The sequence below is a fragment of the Phocoena phocoena genome, chromosome 14 (assembly GCF_963924675.1).
Source record: "Phocoena phocoena chromosome 14, mPhoPho1.1, whole genome shotgun sequence".
Lineage (NCBI taxonomy): Eukaryota > Metazoa > Chordata > Mammalia > Artiodactyla > Phocoenidae > Phocoena > Phocoena phocoena.
The window spans coordinates 85943697-85963119 of NC_089232.1; positions in this window are offsets into that span (position 1 = coordinate 85943697).

Here is a 19423-nt window from a genome sequence, read left to right on the forward strand (position 1 = left end):
TTTCCAAGGAATAATCAGTTTGAGACTCATCAACCCAATAAAACTCAGAGACAGCCAGAGGCAGATTCAATTCTGGGGAAATATAGAAAAGACCGATTATCATGAAAACCCTCAATTTGCATTTTGCTACCCTTCCCTTGTAAGTCATAGTACTAGGAAGCTAATGCAATCCCCTGAAAGAAGATATATCTAATGACAAGGGTATATGCCTCCAGGGTGGCGAGGTTATATATTTTTTGTCACTCATCTGAAATGGTCTCTATCCTCTTCTCTACTCTGTACTCTCAGGAAGAGGGAAGAACTTTTTCCCGGGAAACAACACAGTCATGCTGTCTGCCCAGCAGAGAAATCTATGATGGGTGTTCCCTGACTTTTCCTGGCAGGAAATGTGCTTAGCTGCATCTGCAGGCTGCAAGCCCAGGTGATGGAGAGTGCCTGCCTGGGGGTGTGCCCTAGACCGTGCTCCTACAGCCTGGGACAGCTCCCTCCCTGGGACCCCAGGATGCAGGGCTTCACACTTAGCACGTGTGTGCCATGCCTTCCCAGCCTGCTCTTTAATCATCTTGAAAGTAAAAGTGGATTCCGAGGAGCCTCTCTAAAGTATTGGGAGTGGTACACATTGCTCTCCCTGCTTTGAAGACTGTCATATCACGGCTGCATTCAGTCCTCCCAAACAGCCCAGCAAACAGGCGGGGACCGTGCAGTTCTAGACTTGGGTGGACCACCAACAGCTGCATGGTTAATTATGGCTCTCTCCCTCTTTCTCCTTCTCTCTTGAAAATCTCAGCTTTAGAAATAAAAGATAAATTCTTTAGAGTAATTAGAGACTGCTGCGCGCTTATGGTAATAACGAAGGAAAACATTCTGACTGATTTACAGCAGGAAAAGGCAGTGAGGGAAGCGATGCAGGTTGAAAAAAAATAATTAAAATCAGCTTTGCCACTATCTCAACTGAGCTGCCAGTCAGCCTCAGAGAGAAAAGAAATGCTAATGAAATATTAATATGCTGCCTTGGATTTTATGTAACAGCCTTTGTTCCCAGGTACCTTTCCAGTTCATCAGTCAAAAGCATCAGGTGTGAGGTATGCAGGAACCGGGGCGAGGAGGGGAAATGGGCACCCAGCGGCCAGAAGGGTGCTTGGCCTTGGGAAGGATTTACTGAAGCATCAGGACTGACAAGATGGAGAGCCTTTCCTTACACCAGGGCCTCAGCTTCACCAGCTGGAGACATCCTAGCGGGAGGCAAAGCCTTTTTCTTTTCTTTTCTCATCCTTTTATTCCCCCGGGCTGACAGACACTAAATGTCAGCAATCATCATGACACAATCAGAGCTGGTTTTATAATATCTGTAAGTGGTTTCGAAGTCTGCAGATGCCAGACAGTTTCACCATCACAGGGAAATTGTGTCTCATAGGTTGTCTTCAGATGAGACGGAGCCCACATGCTTTCTGGTTCATCCAATCACTCACTCAGGGCTAGGCTGCAAAATAGATGACACAGCTTGGAAGCACTGTGTGTGCGTACGCCCATGTGCCTGTGTGTGCATTGTGAGCTGATTGTGTGCACCTGCATGTATGTGTGTGCCGTGTATGCTCTGTGTGTGTGTGTGCATGTGTGCGTTTGTGTGCTCACTGTCTATTGTGTGTGCAGTGTTTGACCTGTATGAGTGTAGGTGTGTGTGCATGTGTGAGCACACATGTGTATGTGTGCATGTGTGAACCGTGTGTGCTTGGGGTCATTTGTGCACATCTGGAACCACTCAAGTATTGAAAGGCTCCCAAGTAGCCGGCACCACACCGTGCATGGAATGGTTTGGGGGTACAGTTCAGTCCCCAAGAGCTCCAGACAAATTATCCCAGCAGACACAGAGGAGACGGATGTGAGGAAACGATGAAGACAGTGGTCCAGAGGTGCCCAGAGGAGCCACTAGCACAGGACTGACACAAAGCCATACAGCATCATTATATGGACCACTTTTTGCATGGACTCATTGAATGTTTGGAGTCTCAGGAGGGGTGGATGGGGGAAAATTCCAGGTAAGTAAAGCCAGGGTCAGGAGGAGGCAGATGAGAAGGAGCGAGGAGGAAGAAAGGAGAGGCTTCTGGAGGAAGAGTCCTGAGATCTGGGTTGAGTCCTGACACTGATGTGAACTTGCTGTGTGACTCTGGGCAAGAAATATAAACCCTCTGACCTCATTTTCTGTAACTAAGAAATGAGAAAAGGCTTGGGTCCCCAAGGTCCCCTTTGAGTCTATGATTTGAATAGAAGACATTAAAGAAGGGACAAGGGATAGGAGTTATGGTCCTTTCTGTCTGGGATATGGTTTCTGGCTTTTGTAAGACAACTGACTTGTTTTCCATGATTCAATTCTAGCTAGGGTGCAAACAATTTCTTCCTTTCAAAAAAAAAACATAAAATAGAGTAGCAGCTATTTCATTTTTTTTTTTTTTTTCATAGATCTGTGCATATAGAACTTACATTATCTTGGATTAGCTTAAAGTTCCTAAGGGCTAGATATTATCATCCCTTAGTGCCACAGAAAGCAAGAAAGACTCAAGTTTCCAAATAAAGAGGGCAGAGAGCTGGGTCCCAACCCAGGTCTGTGGCTCTGAAACCTGTGTTTTCTTTCTTCCACATCAGGACTGCTATCGTGTGGTCAGTTACCAAATCCCATCATACGTGGTGTTTTGTTGAATCCTAAAAGCAGCCCTGTGAAGGTCGGAGATTTGGAACTTTCCCAAGTAGCCCACTGAGTGAGAGAGAAGGCCTTTGTCCCTCTCACCAAACTCCTCAATTCACTGGACAGCAGTCACTCCCATCTGGCTCCATTTAGGTGAAGACAAAACCCGGGAGAACCGGGCCTGTGCTGCTGACACACAGGTTGCAGATTCAATTCAAGAAAGAATAGGCTGCCTGACTGGGCGAATCACGTACTGTCCCTGGACCGTGGTGTCTGTGCCTGAAATAGGAGAATATGGCATCATTTTGGATGACTATCATGAGGGTTAATTAAAAGTGATATTGTAGAGCACTCAGCATAGGGCCTTGTTAATCAGAATAAAATAACAGCTGACGTTTATTGAGTTCATGCAATATATCAGACCTTGCGCCTACCTTGGGGGACATAGCTCTCTCCCTCTGGAAGGCAGTATTCAGGATCCACAGTGCCCTGGCCTAAATACTCAGCTGCATCTGTGCCACTTTGAATCCCAGCCACAACACTGGTGCCCATCACTTAAATCTATAGCTTCCAGACATTTCCGATACTGCACTTCAATTAGTGGAAAAAAAAAAAGAACATGTCTCCTTTGCTAATATATAAATTTATTCATTCTTCCTTTTTAACCTGTATTTGCTGATCTGTACATGAACTATCAGTACAACTCAGTTTATTTTTTAACATGTTAGAGGAAAGTAAATATGTATAGAAACCCTATTATTGCATTACAGCTGGGGGAATGTGCCTTTTATTTTGAAATCCACTCCTTTAGCTAGTGAGGAAACCTATGTGATACACAACATGTGTATCTCAACCTGACATTGTTAACTTTCTGCTCATTTTCATCTTTTAATGTGATATAAAAGGTCATTTCTTCCTGTTAAATGGCTATAAAAAAACAGTATAGATGCTAATGGTAAAAAAAAAAAATCAAAATGAATGTAAAGAGGTGTAAAAAGTAGTAACTCTTAACTTCCCTTCAAAAATGAATTGTTAGTAAGCTAACGCTTATCAAGGGGCTTTAAGTTAAACACAGAATGAGTACTTAGGGCAAATACTTGGTCCACATCTACAATGTTCTGGGTACTGTGCCGAATTATTTTCAAACTGTTGTTCATTTAATTCTCACAACTGTCAAAGGTTGTTCAGCAGTTAGTTGTGATTTTGGTGCTCTCGTGAGAAGGGGTGAGCTCAGGCCCTCTCCTCCACCAGCTTGTCTCTTTCTTGATTCTTACAACTGTGCGAAGTAAGTGCTATTACTCTGTGAGGGAAGTATAATGAGTCCCACTTCACAGATGAGAAAACTGAGGTGGAGAAAGATGAAAGATACATTTACTAAGCAGTTAAGCACAGAAGAGGAAGGAATCGTTCTTGATAAATAATGTTGACCATGGCAAAGGCATGGATCAATGACAGTGCTCTCCGTAAGTTCTCCCAAGAGAATTAACACTTTGTAAATAATTTCTTCAAGCACTCTGAGCTATAATTAGCCTCATAAACTTAGCTATATGGCTGCTAGTGATGAGGCAGACAAGGAAGCGACATCTGTTGGCTGTTGGGTCAACGTGGTAGCCACCTGACCACTCGGTGCTTTAGCCGTTCATGTGGCAAAGCAGAGATAATAACAGTTCTTTTGGTTTGCCTTTCACAGATACTTGACTTTTTACATTTTATGCCTCAGGGTTAGCAAAAATCCTTTTCACATCCCAAAGGAGGCCATTTAGAATCCTGAGTGACCACCTAATGAATAATCATCTATTGAGTACCGTACTGTGGCCAGCAACAAGGGCAAGGATAGAATTCAAGAAAAATACGCAATCATGGGGGTACCTGCTTAAATTCATTATCTCACTGAGGAGAAAAGACTTAAACTGTGTGTAATTAGAGAGTGAGTCCTTAATCAAGCTTTGAAATCAGTGCATGGAGGGAAATCACTGCAGGAATCCCACCTACGCAGCCCTTCCCTGGCCTTGGCCAAGCACAGAGGAGCTTTGGTCTGTGCTTTGGTGTCAGATGCAGGCTATGGGAACCTCACCTCTGCCCTTATTCTGTGTTATGCTGGGAGCTGGTTTCCCATCTATAAATTGAGATGATAAGTATGCTTACCTGGAAGGGATATTGTAAGGACTTAGGAAGAAGAAACACCAAAGCACGGTGCTCGACAGACAGTGTGCATCTCTCTTCCCTGGGCTGAGCAGAACACCCCAAGGATGATGGAGCCAGGGCTTGAGGGAGCTGAAGTCCTAGCAAGAGTTGTCTCTGCAGAATTTATGGGATGGAATGAGGAAGTGGATGGGGATGGGGCACCACAGGAACCCAGACAGAGTGTGAAGCAGGAACCACAGTGTTTTCAGAGCAAGTTTCAGTGGTTCTCACGGGGTCCTCCCTTCCCAGCTTCACCCTGAAGTGTCCACCCAGATCTTGAAAGGGACCATCAGGGGTGTGGCAGGACGATGACTGAACTTCCTCCTTCCTTTTCTGTCTCTGATGCCCTCATTTTGAAAACCTGTGTGAGACTGTTGAGGCTCAAGTAGAGACTAATAAATGTCACAGAATTAGAATTCCAGTATAAAAATCTTAAAGCTTGTAGAGTTCAACTCTGTGTATGACTAATCTGTAACCCTGTGTTTGGAATCCCCATCTCCCTGCCTTTCCTGAGACCCCATCAATCATTCACCCTCACCCCCAAGGCACACAGATAAGCACCTCTTTGGGGCAGTAGCCTCTCTCACTCTTTCTGTTATGGATTTCATAGTGTTCCCAAAAAATTCGTATGTTGTAGTTCTGACCCCCAGTAACTCAGAATTTGACCTGATTTGGAAATAAGGTCTTTAAAGAGGTAATTAAGTTAAAATGAGGTCATCAGAGTTTGTTCCAATCCAACCTGACTGTGTCCTTATAAGAGGAGAAGGTTAGGACACAGACATGCACAAAAGATGTGAGGACACAGGGAGACAGCCATCCACATGCCAAGGATAGAGGCCTCAGGAGAAACCAACCCTGCCAACAACTTGATCTCAGACTTACAGCCCCCAGTACTGTCAGAAAATAAACTTCTATTGGTTAAGCCACCCAGTCTGTCATACTTCATTATGGCAGCCTCAGTGAAATAATATACTCTCTCTGTCTCCTTCAGCCTCCTTTGGTCTTTTCCCTCCCCCCCATCCTCACCCCATGGCTCTTTACTTTCAGTCTTCAAACCTGTTTGTATATTCATAACCCCCCGTGTCTCTTGCATGATTCTTATTGCAAAACATAATTCTACAGGAAAGGATGCACTGCTATGTTTCTTTTAAATTAAACCGAACCTGACTATGTACCCACAACCGACGTGGCAGGTGGGGCAGTCAGTCTCCATTTTGGTAGGGGAGCTCCTCTCTCTTACAAAGCCCCATAAGAATCTAGCTAGCTTGCACGCTCCCAGATTGTCAACAGACTTCCTCTTTCACTCATTAAGATCACTGCTGATGTCCTCATGGTCTTGGCTTGAATGGTGTCTTGAAGGCAGGTGTCCCTCCTGCTTCAACAGGTAAAGGTGCAGGCATGTGCTGAATCTAGGAGCCCCTGTGTGCTGGAGTACAGCCTCCCTGAGGGCTCACCTGGGCACCCCCAGGGCGGTTCCCCATGCCCCACAGACGTATGGGACAGACATTATGGTTGTCCCTTTCTATCTATGAAAGAACTAAGGCTTAGGCGATAAGCAACCTACCTACCCAAAACTGTGAAGCCAAAGAGCCACAAAATGGATGGAGCTGTGTGGTGAGTCCAGGACTAGATCTGTGTGCTGTCCTAGGGGGGGCCACAGCCTCTGCAGGAAGGGGTACAAGACAGAGGGGACATGATAAAAAACTGAACTATTAGGCTTTTGATCAATCCCTCTACCTCCTGTAATAGTAATATTAAAAAATAATGTCTAGATCTGGAGTCTGCATTTGGGTTCAGTGTCAGAATAGCCATAGTTTACATCCTGGCTGGGCTACTTGCCAGCTTCAACACCAACAAAGGAAAACAAGGGGAATGAAAGGAAAGGGCGGAAGTCTCTGAAGCAAAGAGGTCTGAGGGCTGATCCTTCTTAACCCCGAGGCGCTGGAGCAGTCCTCCCCTGCACTACATCTGGATTTCCTTATCAATGAAATGGGCATATTAACACTACCCCGGTGGATGGCATTGGCCAGGATGGCTGCCTATCACTCCCGCTGCTCTTCAAAGCTGTGGAGGGTGCACCCCTGCCTGGGGAGCATAGTCAAGGGCATGGGAGTTGGTAGGCCTTCCAGCTGCCCAGCTGACACCAGCTGGGACAGAGATGAGGAGCCTCTCTCAGCCCTGTGTCCTCATCATAAATGTGGGAGAAAATCATGTGGACATTATTTAAGCCATACAATTTGGTGGAATGTTCTGCTCTTACCTACCTCTCAGAATTAGACTATGCAATGAGATGTGAAAGATATTTGTAAATGCTGGGAGCTACACTTGACAGGGCATTAGTATCCAGCTTCTCCAGGCTTAGGTAAAGTGAAACATATAAACTCTTGCAATGTCAAGGTTGTGCATAATATTTGTGAGTCTGATCAGTGTCTCTCTTTTTTTTTTTTACATCTTTATTGGAGTATAATTGCTTTACAATGGTGTGTTAGTTTCTGCTTTATAGCAAAGTGAATCAGTTATACATATACATATGTTCCCATATCTCTTCCCTCTTGTGTCTCCCTCCCTCCCACCCTCCCTATCCCATCCCTCTAGGTGTCTCTAAGGCCTGTGCAGAGGAGGGAGAGACTTCTGGGTGCAGGGAGTGACCAGGGCAGGTCAGGCAGCTCAGAAGCCTCAAATGACATCCACATGTTTCTGAGTTCACATGTGAAATCTTTCCATGCCAGTGACATAGGAGGTCTGAGAATTAAAGTGGGAGGAAGATCAACTCTTAGAATATGTGTCTCCCCCTACCGCTGCCAGTTCCCAGAGGGTTTTCTTTTTAACAAGTTTACTGAAAACTTAAAAAAAAAAAAAATGCTACAGGTAAATGCAGCAGAGAAACAAGAAAATATAAACCAAACAACCAAGACAAAACAAGGTGGCATCTGCTGGCAGTGACTCTTAGCAGGAAATTTTATTGTGCTGGCTGGCAGGGAGGCATATTCAAAGCTGTGTTTGTCTCTTACCTTTCCTTAGCTCGAGTTTGTTTTAGTCTGGCCTAATTTCTTTGAAAGACCCTGGGCCTAGGGGCCTATACTAATTTCTATAGCTGTGTTACATTTTTTTTTTCTTTCACAGAACCATTGTCTGCTTTGAATACCAAACCTGACATAAACTTTAAAAAATTAAAATCATTTTATGGATAATTGGAATGCGGGTTTTGTGAACATTAATACTCCAATAGAGAAACTCAACCTTACCCTACGTTTACCTCTTTGGTTGGATTAATTTTCCACTGTCATTTCTACCTCTTTGGATAACCTAGGGAAGTTCAGAACTTAAATAAACTAATTAAATGAGGGGCTTAGAGTCTCTGCAGACAAAAGGCAAGCCCAAACTTCTCAGAGCACTTTAAGAATCGCAGCGAGGCTATGTCAGGAGAAAGCTTGGAAAGGTGGCCTGTCAACACCCCATCTGGGTGTCACTGGGAGTGTGGAGCCTCCAGCAGAGGCCACTGGGATGGCAGCAGAGGGGCCACCGTGCAGCATCTGTCACAGGGAAGAGGAGTCCTGTCACTTCTGCATAGTTAGTCAAGGAGGCCCTTCTAACGACAGCAAAGGTTAAGTTGATGTTTTGTAGTTTTTTGTCCTCCATGAGCCAGGAACCAGGAGGTTCTGACAGAGTCTGCCATACATGCAACAAAGGGCTGGAACCCAGAGAGCTCTCTGTGTCCCCCGCTCCTGGGGTACCCGGGCAGCTAACCTGCCAACTGCTGGTGCCAGTGTAGCTCAGAGCAAGGGTGTGTGGGCAAAAGCATGCACCTCTCCCAGCCCAGGAACAAGCCACCCTTGGGAGCTTCCTAAAGCTTTCAAGAGTGAGAAGGCGAATCTTATAAACACCTCCCAGCCACATCAGGGATGATTACAGTAGAAGACGATGACTAAGTCTGAACTCTGACAGGCAAGATATTCAAAATAGGCCTCCGGAAGAGAACCTGATGGAAAAAAGATGGTGAGGGGACCCTTGCTCTCTTTAAAAAAAAAAAATATATATATATATATATATATGTATTTATTTTGTCTGCACCAGGTCTTAGCTGAGGCATGCATGAACTTTAGTTATGGCATGTAGACTTCTTAGTTGCCACATGCATGTAGGATCTAGCTCCCCAACCAGGGATCAAACCCGGGACCCCTAAGTTAGGAGTGTGGAGTCTTACCCACTGGACTACCAGGAAAGTCCCAAGGGGACCCTTGCTTTTCCAATCGTGTTGTATTTGTGTTGGCGATGTCTAAGGGTCACCCCCAATAGGCTATAGACCTGTAGCTGAATAAAGGTGGTACAGCAAAGAGTGTTCTATGGGGTAGCCTTCTTGGCCTCTGGCCAGCAGAATGTCCCTGTGGTTTTGGAGGCTCTCCTGCTTTGGAGGTCCCTTCAGAGAGTGCCCTGTTCTCTAGAGGAAAGGCTAGAGCCATCTGAATGTCTTCACCTTGAACAAGGGCAGGGAGCACTGATGTACCTGTTGTTGGTCACCTTGTATGTTTTTCTCCATCACTGTTTTGAATTTTGAGCTGCCTGATTTACTGGGGATGAATTAGAAATTGAAGTTAATTATAAAGAAATTTGACTCATTGAAATGAAAAAAAAAAAAATACAGGATCTCCCTGAGTGCCCAGCATGTGCTATTTGCAGAAGAACAACAGTATCTGTGTCCTTCCATTCTAAGTCAACACATGAGGGTTATTAAAACATATTTCTGCAGGCCACCGGTGTGCAATCCGTCTAGAGAAGTTGTGGTGTTTTTGTTTTTTTTTGTTTTCTGGCGTACTCACAGAGAGTCAAACCCAGATGAGTGCGTGAAGCTACATGTCAGAGGGGAGTATATTCTGACTCCACAAAGCTATAGACTAGACCTAACTTTCTTGTTGATCTAAAGTTTCTACAAGAAGATTCAAAAGGCATGGCTTCTGCCAATGTGGCGGGTGAGTGACAGAGGTGTTATGTGTCCTGTTCTCCTGTAAGGCTCAGAGGAGAACTCACATTTCTAAAGTATTTACATAGGGTCACGAGCCCCACAGACATTTATTTAGTTCTCACTGTTATTCTGTAAAGGAAGCACTACCCTGCAAGGAAAATGTTTACAAATGAGAAAACTGAGGCTCAAGACGGTGAGGAAATGTGTCCACACCACTTAGGTAGAAATCAGTAGAGCTAGAATTTGATCCCAGGTCAAGTTTAGCTGAACTGCGTCCTCCTGTCTGAAACATGTTTTGGACCTACACGTAAAACTGAGTGCATTTTCTACCATTATGCTTGAAATGCAGGTGTTTCTGCTCTAGCACAGTTGGCTTTACTGAAAATGTTCTTGTTATGTGAAACTATACAGTAAAAATAACAGGGTTTATGTTGTTGTTGATGTACCGTCACTCAGCACCCATGAAACTTCACACCAAAGTGCTAAAAATAAACGAATAAATAATTTTAAGAAGCAACTCCAGCAATCTTAGTAAAGACACACACACACACAATTATGTCTCCACTGGGATTTTCACTGTGTCGTATGGTCAATGGGCCATATTCAATTCTGATTTCTCTTGAGATGTAAGTCCTTGAACACGTTCGTTCCTAACACAGCCCAATTGCAGCAAAATTAAACTCTGACTCTGCGCGTAGTCTTCTCCATCAATTGTCTTTTTTAAACAATTTGTAGAATGTGTTTATGGCTTTACTAGAGAGCTTAACAACATAGAAAGTAGAGCAGGGTTTGAAGCCAGCCAACCACATGCTGCTTGTTCCAAATGAAGGCAGCTCTCGAGAATTTTGAGCATGTTTCTCAGTCTTCTTATATTGCTAAGGCTTTCCCTCTAATTGTAAGTTTGTCCCCCACCCCCCTGCATCATTACAAATATTAATTGTATATGATCAAAGGAAGTTCCCCTTTATGCTGATACTGTACTCTTCTTTGCCCGCTGAATAAGAACTGGTGTACAGCACAGAGACACACATTATCTCAGCACAAGGTGACACTATTATACTTATTTGCTTATACATTTTTCCTCTCCTACTACACCTGGGCTTTCCCATATGGTGACCATAAACCACATGGAGCACTTCAATGTGGATGATTCAAATGGAGATGTGCTGTAAGTGTAAAGTACACATCACATTGTAAAGAGTTTGTATGAAAAAATGAGGCAAAATATCTCTGATAACTTTCATATTGATATCACATTGAAGGGATATTTGGGATCTGTTGGGTTTCATAAAATGCACTGTTAAGATTATTGGACATGCTTTTTAATTTTTATTGTAGGTACTAGTATGTACATTTAAAATTGTATGTATGGCTTGCTTTCCAGTTCTATTGGACAGAGCTGGGCTTGATCCCACGCTTATGGAGAGCAGGGACTATGATTTACTGATTTCACAGCAACGGAACCAGCATGCTGCCTGGCACATGGTTGGCCCATAAACATTGATCTTAGGCAAGAGAATGAGGTGTGTCTAACTCAAAATTCATGCTCATGGCAGTTGCAAAAGGAAAGAGCAGGTTGGGCCTGGGCTGAACAAAGCAAAGCCAGGGGCTGCAAGAGGGCTGATTTATGGTGTCCATGTGGTCAGCCTCCTGGGGTTGCACAGCAAGTGTCTGTAAGGCAGGAAATATCTTGTACACGATCCTTTTCTTGAATATTTTTGGAAAGGGATTTCTCGGTCCCATGCATTTCCTATTTTCAACCATTAGACTGAACATCTTACTGAACATCTATGATGAATTCACCACTATGCTGTATGAAATCATCTTCATGCTAAGGACTCTGACAACAGAATAAGAGGATCACATTAATGAACAGACAAAACCAGAAAATGTGTGATGCAGCCTTATAGGTTCATTACTCAGTTGTAGTATCTGGATTTTGCTATGTAACAGTCATGTAATTTTGGGGAAACTGTCCCTTCCTCATGGAGCTGCAGTTTTCCTATCTGTAAATTATTATAAAAAAGCAATTTGCACAGTATTTCCCTGGGGTTAAATGAGATTCCTATTTGCATGTGAAAGTGCCTGGCAAAGAAGAAGATAAAACCTGACACAAGAGAAGGTATTTAATCAATGGAAGTACTGTTGGATTAGAGACAGCTTGACAAAATGGAAGGAGAATAGGTTTTATAGTCAAAACCATTTGGCTTCAAATCCTTGCTGTGCCATTGGACCAGCTAGTTAACCTTTCTAAACTTCAATTTCTTCACCTATAATATTGCAATAATATCACTTACCTTGCTATTTTTAATAATAAATTGAATAAAGCCTGAAAACCCTTAGTACAGAGACTGGTACTTAGTAGAGATTCAATAAGTAGTGATTTAGAAACATTATTTCTTCCTAATTCTCAATGAGACATCTGGTTTCTAGTTTTAGGTTTGTCACTTAGCTAAGAATGATACTTTCAGTAAGGCACTTTATTAAAAAGACTTGAACCATGGCAATAATATGGACTTCACTTAAATTAGAAAGAGATTCTTAAAAAAAAAACAAAGAAAAACACAAAAACTTTAGTGAATGCTCATGAAAGCACTTTGAAAACTGTACAATGGATAGAGATGCAACAGCTGCTGAGGATGCTGGGTTATACTTAGTCATAAAAATGGAGTATTTAGGGCTTCCCTGGTGGCGCAGTGGTTGAGAGTCCACCTGCCAATGCAGGGGACACGGGTTCGTGCCCTGGTCTGAGAGGATCCCATATGCCGCGGAGCGGCTGGGCCCGTGGGCCATGGCCGCTGAGCCTGCGCGTCCGGAGCCTGTGCTCCGCAACGGGAGAGGCCACCGCAGTGAGAGGCCTACGTACCGCCAAAAAAAACAAACAAACAAAAAAAAAAGGAGTATTTAAAGCTGGAATTTACACAGTTCCTATTTGGGTCATTGAGCTCTTAGCACTGATGCAAAAATGACATGAGAATTTAAGCAGTTTTGACATAATTATATTAATTTACTGTAGCAACACTAACACTTGAAAAGACAAAAAATAGCACAGAATAATTTAATTAATAATGGTATTTGTTTTGTAGAAAAAAATTATTTCTGTGAGAAGAAATGATTAATGTTTATAGAACCATAGGGCTCCTACTCTTTTAATTTTTAAACCGAGCTCCTAAGGAGAGAGAAGCTACTTACCCAATTACACACATGTGGTTGACACCTGAGAGGGGGCAAGTATCCAAGTCCCCCCTGCTCTAGGCCACCACCCCTCCCTATTGCCTCTTTCCCGTGTGCCCTACTGAGTGCCACAGAAGCTGTCATACTACACTTTCCATGGACACTCTTTCCTTTTACTTCTGCCTCATTTGCTGACAGGACACCTTAAACTATTAAACTCTCTGCGGTGATTTTATACACTTGTCACCCTGCTATCTTTGCCTTGACTCTCACCAGAGTCAGAAGACACCACAAAATGGAAACCACATGCCAAAGAAGGGAGTGTTTCATGTATGCAGAGGTAATGAGGAGACACAGAGGGGCACTTATAAAAGGGAGTGGAGAGAATGTAAGGAAAGTTAATTGAGTAGAAAATATAATGGAAGAGCAACTGGGGATGTGTTCATAACATAAACTATGTAATGACGGCATACCCCTGCATCAGAACCACAGCTTGACTTCAGGGTCTGTTCAGTGTCAAGGGTGTACTTATTTTGTTATAACTTTCCTGAACTAGAACTGTATTTAGTAGTCACAAAATTAAGCATGCTTCCAGGTGAAATGGAAAATGGTATTTTGCCAACTTTGCTAATCCTGTGACTTGTGGAGGAGTTTATTAAAAAGAACTGATCTCTTTCTATGTGCACTCATGGTTATTTCAATGATGACATATATGTATATAGGCAAACATGCATCCATTCATCCATCATTTTGTTTGTTAACTCAATAGATATTAACAGAACATGACGTCTACACAGAGCCTCCCAATGTAGTCATTCAATGATAGGATCTGGAATCAGACTATCTTAATCAAACCACAGTACTTTCTAGCAATATGAATATGAGCAAGTTACCCAAAGTTTTTGTCTCATGATAATTGTTCTTGCATTGGCTGAGGACTAGCCTGCAAAGACTTTTTGTGTGTGTGTGTGTGTGTGTGTCTCTGGACGTATTATGGTCAATGAACTATGATGTGTCCTCCAAGTACAAAACAACTAGACTTTGTATCAAACATGCTTTTAAATAGATTATTGGGCTTGAAGGAAAAAAGGAATAATTCCAAAGGTTTTCCATCCCCCTGGGAAAAAAAAATGAACCTAGGGTAAATTTAGACCCTCTCTAAGGAGAAGCATGGAGCAAAATGGGGAACAAGGTATGCTGAAGACAAATACCACTGTCAGAACTCAGGTTTTTACCAGAATATTGAGCCAGTAGATAGACATGCTGAATTTGTGATTCTTTCATTGAGTTTGGAACCCTAGAAGTAGGTTAAAGTGAACCAGGTGAGCAGTACATTCTGGTACAAACATTTATTTTTGGAAGAAGACATTTTCAACTTAAGTTCTTTGGATTTCTGGAGATTCCACTCCTTCAATATGAAGTTATAATCAGACACACAAAGGAACTAGAAACAATAATTGATAATAAGCACATAGTAGTTTTAGATCACAGAGATTACAGGTGTTGAAATCATAACATAGAGAATATAAAGTATTTATGTATGGAATGTCTACAAATAATAAAAGACAGACATAACTGCAAACAAATTACCCACAGTTATGAAAAAGGCACTTCTATCTCCAGCCACCATGAAGTAACTCTTACACCCACGGTGAACAACTATAAAACTGGGAAAAATATATATGATGCAACTGGTTTTAGATTTTCGGTAACAAGCAGCACAGGGATGTGATCTTTAGGGTGAGCCCTAAATGTACACTGGCCTTTTGCCTGGAAGTATGCATCTGATCACGGCATAAGGAGGAGGAGCCCAAGCAGAGCAGAATGACTTTAATGAACTTACAAGGCAGTCTGGGGCTGGAATGTGATGAGAAGGAAATTGGAGAGGAAGAGACACTTTTAGGGTGGGACAGAAGTCTTTATGGGTTTCTTGGTGTAAAGGAGGCAAATGACTAGGCTGCAGAGAGTCACGAGTTTGTTTCATGAAAGGATTAATGAAATAGTAGAATTCAAACAAGATTTAAAAGCAAGAGAGAGAAAACATAAATTAACCTCAGAAAAATAAGAAGGTAGCACGAAAGATTCTACAGGATTTAAAGGATAACAAGGGAATATTATAAACAAATATATAACATTAATCTAAAAAGGTAGGAAAACAAATTTCTTAAAAAGCATGATTTATTAAAACTTACAAAAGAAGTAACTAAAAATATGAATACTCTTGTATCCATTACAGAAATATAACTCAAAATTAGAACAATTCAAGGCACTCAAAAACTCAATACATAGATGGTTTCTATAGTAAATTCTTTCAAACAATTAAGGAAGAAGTAAGAATAAGTTCTGATACAAAATCAGAAAATAGAGACAGATGCAGCACTTCTTATGTGTTTTAAGAAGACATTATAACTCAGAACCAAAATCTGTCAAAAGCTTTAAAGGAAAACTAGAGCTCAATGTTTTTTTTATGAAAATACACAAAAAAATCCTTTAAAAAGAGCAAATCAAATCCAGTAATAGAGTAAAAAGATAATACATCTTAGACAAAATTATTTATTTTAGGAATCAATGTTGGTTTCATATTTGTAAATCAATGCAATTCTCCATAAAGGAAAAAAATATTATTATCTCAACAGTTAGATAAAAATACGTAACAAAATTCAACATTCATTCATTATTAAAAAAGAAGTCTTAGAAAACAAAGAATAGAGAGGAAATTCCTCAGTGTGATAAAGGAGTTTTGCAAAAAACCTATAGCTAACATCATACTTTATGTAATTATTGAAACAATTCCCTTACGCCTGGAACAATGCAAGTATTTTCTCTTCCATACCTTCCACACACCATTATACAGGAGGTCCTGGTCAACTTCAAAAGGTAAGAAAAATATATCAATAATATAAAGTTAGATAGAAGGAGGGTAAACTCTATTTACTCACAGACAATGTGATTGTTTAGATAGAAAAAGCTATGGAATCTACAAAAATCTATAGAACTAATGATCAAATTTTGAAAGCTCATATTATACAAGGTTAATATTAAAAAAATATATATCAACTGTGTTTCCATACACCAGCAACAACCAATCAGAAAGTGGAATTTTATAATAGCATGAAAGGGGCAGAACGTTAATTCAGAGAAATAATGGATGAAAACTTTTCTAACATGGGGAAAGAGACAGACATCAAGATCCAGGAAGCCTAAAAAGTACCAAAAAATATGAATCTAAAGAGACCTACACTGAGGTGATTATAATTAAATCATCATTAAAGTTAAAGACAAGGAGAGAAGCTTAAAAGAAGCAAGAGAGAATAAACTTATGTTAAAAACAAAAACCAAACCAAACCAAACAACAACAAAAAAAAACCCATAAGACTCAGTGGATTTTTCAGCAAAAACTTTGCAGGCCAGAAGGGAGTAGAATGATTTATTAAAAGTGCTGAAAGAAAGGGAAAACAAAAAACCCGCCAAACAAGAATACTGTACCCAGCAAAGTTGTCCTCCAGAATTAAAGGAGAGATAGTGTTTTCTAGATAGACAAAAGCTTAAGTTCATCACCACTGGACAGGCCTTACAAGAAATGTTAACAGCAGTTTTTCAAGCTAAAACAAAAGGATGCTAATTAGTAACGTGAAAACACAAAAGTATCAAACTCATTGGTAAAGGTAAATATGTAGTTATATTCAGAATATTCTAACCTTCTAGTGGTAAGGGTATATCTAATATAAAGCTTAAAAGAGGAAAGTTTTAAAATACTTGAGCTGGCCTTACTGAAGGGTGGTGGCCTCACTGAAGTGAGTCAATTAACACACCTGAGTGAGTTCAGGGTCCACTTAGAGACTTTTTCAGTGAAGGTTAATGTTCCCTCTCAGCAGAAAACCCCATGGAGATTAGCTCAAGGAGAGTGGGGCCATTTGTGGCTTCAAAGTTAAATCAAGTTCAGATTCCCTGTTAAACACCCCAATGACTCCATCATACCTACAACTCTTTTCCTGGAGTGTGCTCAGTGAAACGCTGGTCCTGGGAGATGTGGATCAATGTTATAGGGACAGAGAAAAGTGCTGTAAGAAAACAAGTTTGGGACACTAGGTTACCTCTCCGGGAAAACTCCCACTGCAAGTGGCTAATTCTTTCCCGGAGTTGGATTACATAGGCAAAGCAGGCAGCTTTGCAAAATCTGTAAAAGCTAAAGTGCATGAAGAATATTGAAGTAAAAGATATTTAGACATAAAAGTGTTTCCCAAATTATTTTTTAAAACATAAATTTATGAGGTTAAGTGTACTATCCTTATAACCAGAAAAGATGTAGACCTTGGTATGCAGAAATAATCTTTGAGTTTCAAATCTCTATAATTGTGAAACACTCATGTCATATTCTTACTACTGCCAATGTTCGGAGGATTGTAAACAGCAACAACTGAAATGCTATCTCCACACTACCATGAGATCGGAAAAAGAAAATAATTTACTCACAAAATTCATGCTTAAACAAGAAAAAATATAAAACACTATCATAAGAATTATAATTCTATCGAGTTTTCATCTGAGTAATTATGTAATTGCTTGTCTACAGTGAAACCAAACGAGAGAAAATTTTAAACTACTTTAAGAGAAGAAAAATATTGCTATTTTCTAGATCAATAGAGATATTGTTAAATAGCAATTACAACAATGGTACATGTACAGTCTCTGGAAATAAAATGAGATGAAATTTCATTTTACTAATACATTTACAAAATGAGCATTTATAAAAACACAACTCAAATTACAGTCTTATCAAGTCTGTTTGAGGTATTGTATAATCATTTAAATAATAGCGATAAAATTAAACAGAAAAAAATCAAAATTATTTTATAAGAAAAGTAAAATAAAAATTTTGCTATGTTTCCAGATTATCCTGTGGACTGTTAACAACAATACAAATACTATAATTATGCTACCTGAAAATAGACTAAATAAATGAAAAAAATAACTTATGAGTCACATTTAAATAATCTGTAGTTAAAAAACACTAATAACTATAATCCTGTCAAGTTTCCATTTGTGCCATTGTATAATCACTTAATAGCAATAAAACTGAAAGAAAAAAAATCAAATTTATTTAATAGAGGAAAAAAGTGCTTTACCTTGGATTTTAATCTTCAAAAGTAGGTTCTTTGGAACATGGGATCAAATTGAAGGTGACTCACCTATTTTCAGGGTTTGGAGACATTTCATCTGACCAAGGGAAGGTGTGCTGAGACAAGGCAGTTCCTCAGTAGAGGCATACCCAGAGGCGTTAGACCTCCCTCTGCTTTCTGGAATGGGGGGGGTGGATTTTTTTTTTTTTTTTTCATTTAGTACAGCTAGAGCTTTAATGGACATTTAATAGCTTCTCAGGTGAAGGCCATTTTCCATCTTTTTCCAAAGGACTCAAGCTGGAAGCATTGCCACCCCACTGGATACTGACAGACGGATGAACAGGGTAAGGAAGGAGTGAGTGCCCGACTCTTTAGCCTCTCTGAACAGGGCAGGAATCAGATGCTGTCGAATGGTCACTGGGGGCTATTCATGCTGGGGCAGGGCTGGCAGCACTGGGCTGGGGTTATCCTGTCAGGGGCTGCTCCCTAGAGCCCTCTGGCACATCTGACTAGGGGATAAGGTGGGGGACCAGAGCCTGGGGCAACAGCACCCTGTTCAGTTGGGCAGGCTTAACTGAAAGAAGGATGCAACCCCATCCATCACCAGGAGCACCAGAACAAGCTCTCTTTTGATCTTGTGGAGGAGTTGATGCATCAGGATGGGGTTGACCTGATGGAAGTTGTTGGGGGGTGGTGTCTCGTCCACACTGGGAGCAGGTCCACACTGGGAGCAGGACGCTAGATCTGGACCTATTACAGAGAGTGAGGCTTCTCCTTCTCTGTAATCTGGTCAACCTGAGGATTCCTGGGTGGTCTCTCAGGTTTCTGCCAAACACCTGATTTATAATATCAAGTATATGGATACTACTTAAAACTTTTTAATTCTCCTTCAATATTACCTTGTTTGGTGCATTTCTTTAGCTACCGTAAGATACCAGATGTCTCTCAGTCAGTAGAACTCCCAACCTATTTATCATAAATTTTTCTTTCATGGGACATAAGCTGCCTTTGACAATAGCCACTGATGTTTTCAAGTATTTCTGAGTGAATTTTGGCATATATTTTGTGGATAACCAGATCTTTGCATACACCGCTATTCCATCTGCTCTGGAAAACTCCTTTATCTTTACAGCATAAATTCTTCCTAAATTGGATATTTGGTGAAAATTCATTTTTTCTTCTTGATGCACTTCTGTGAAGATTTGAAGTTTCCAGTGGAGTGGTTGCCTCTACTTTTCTGGGTTTTTTAACTACAGTGAAGCTTTCTCAGTTTGGAGACTTTTCATGGGATCTTTAAGTGCATTG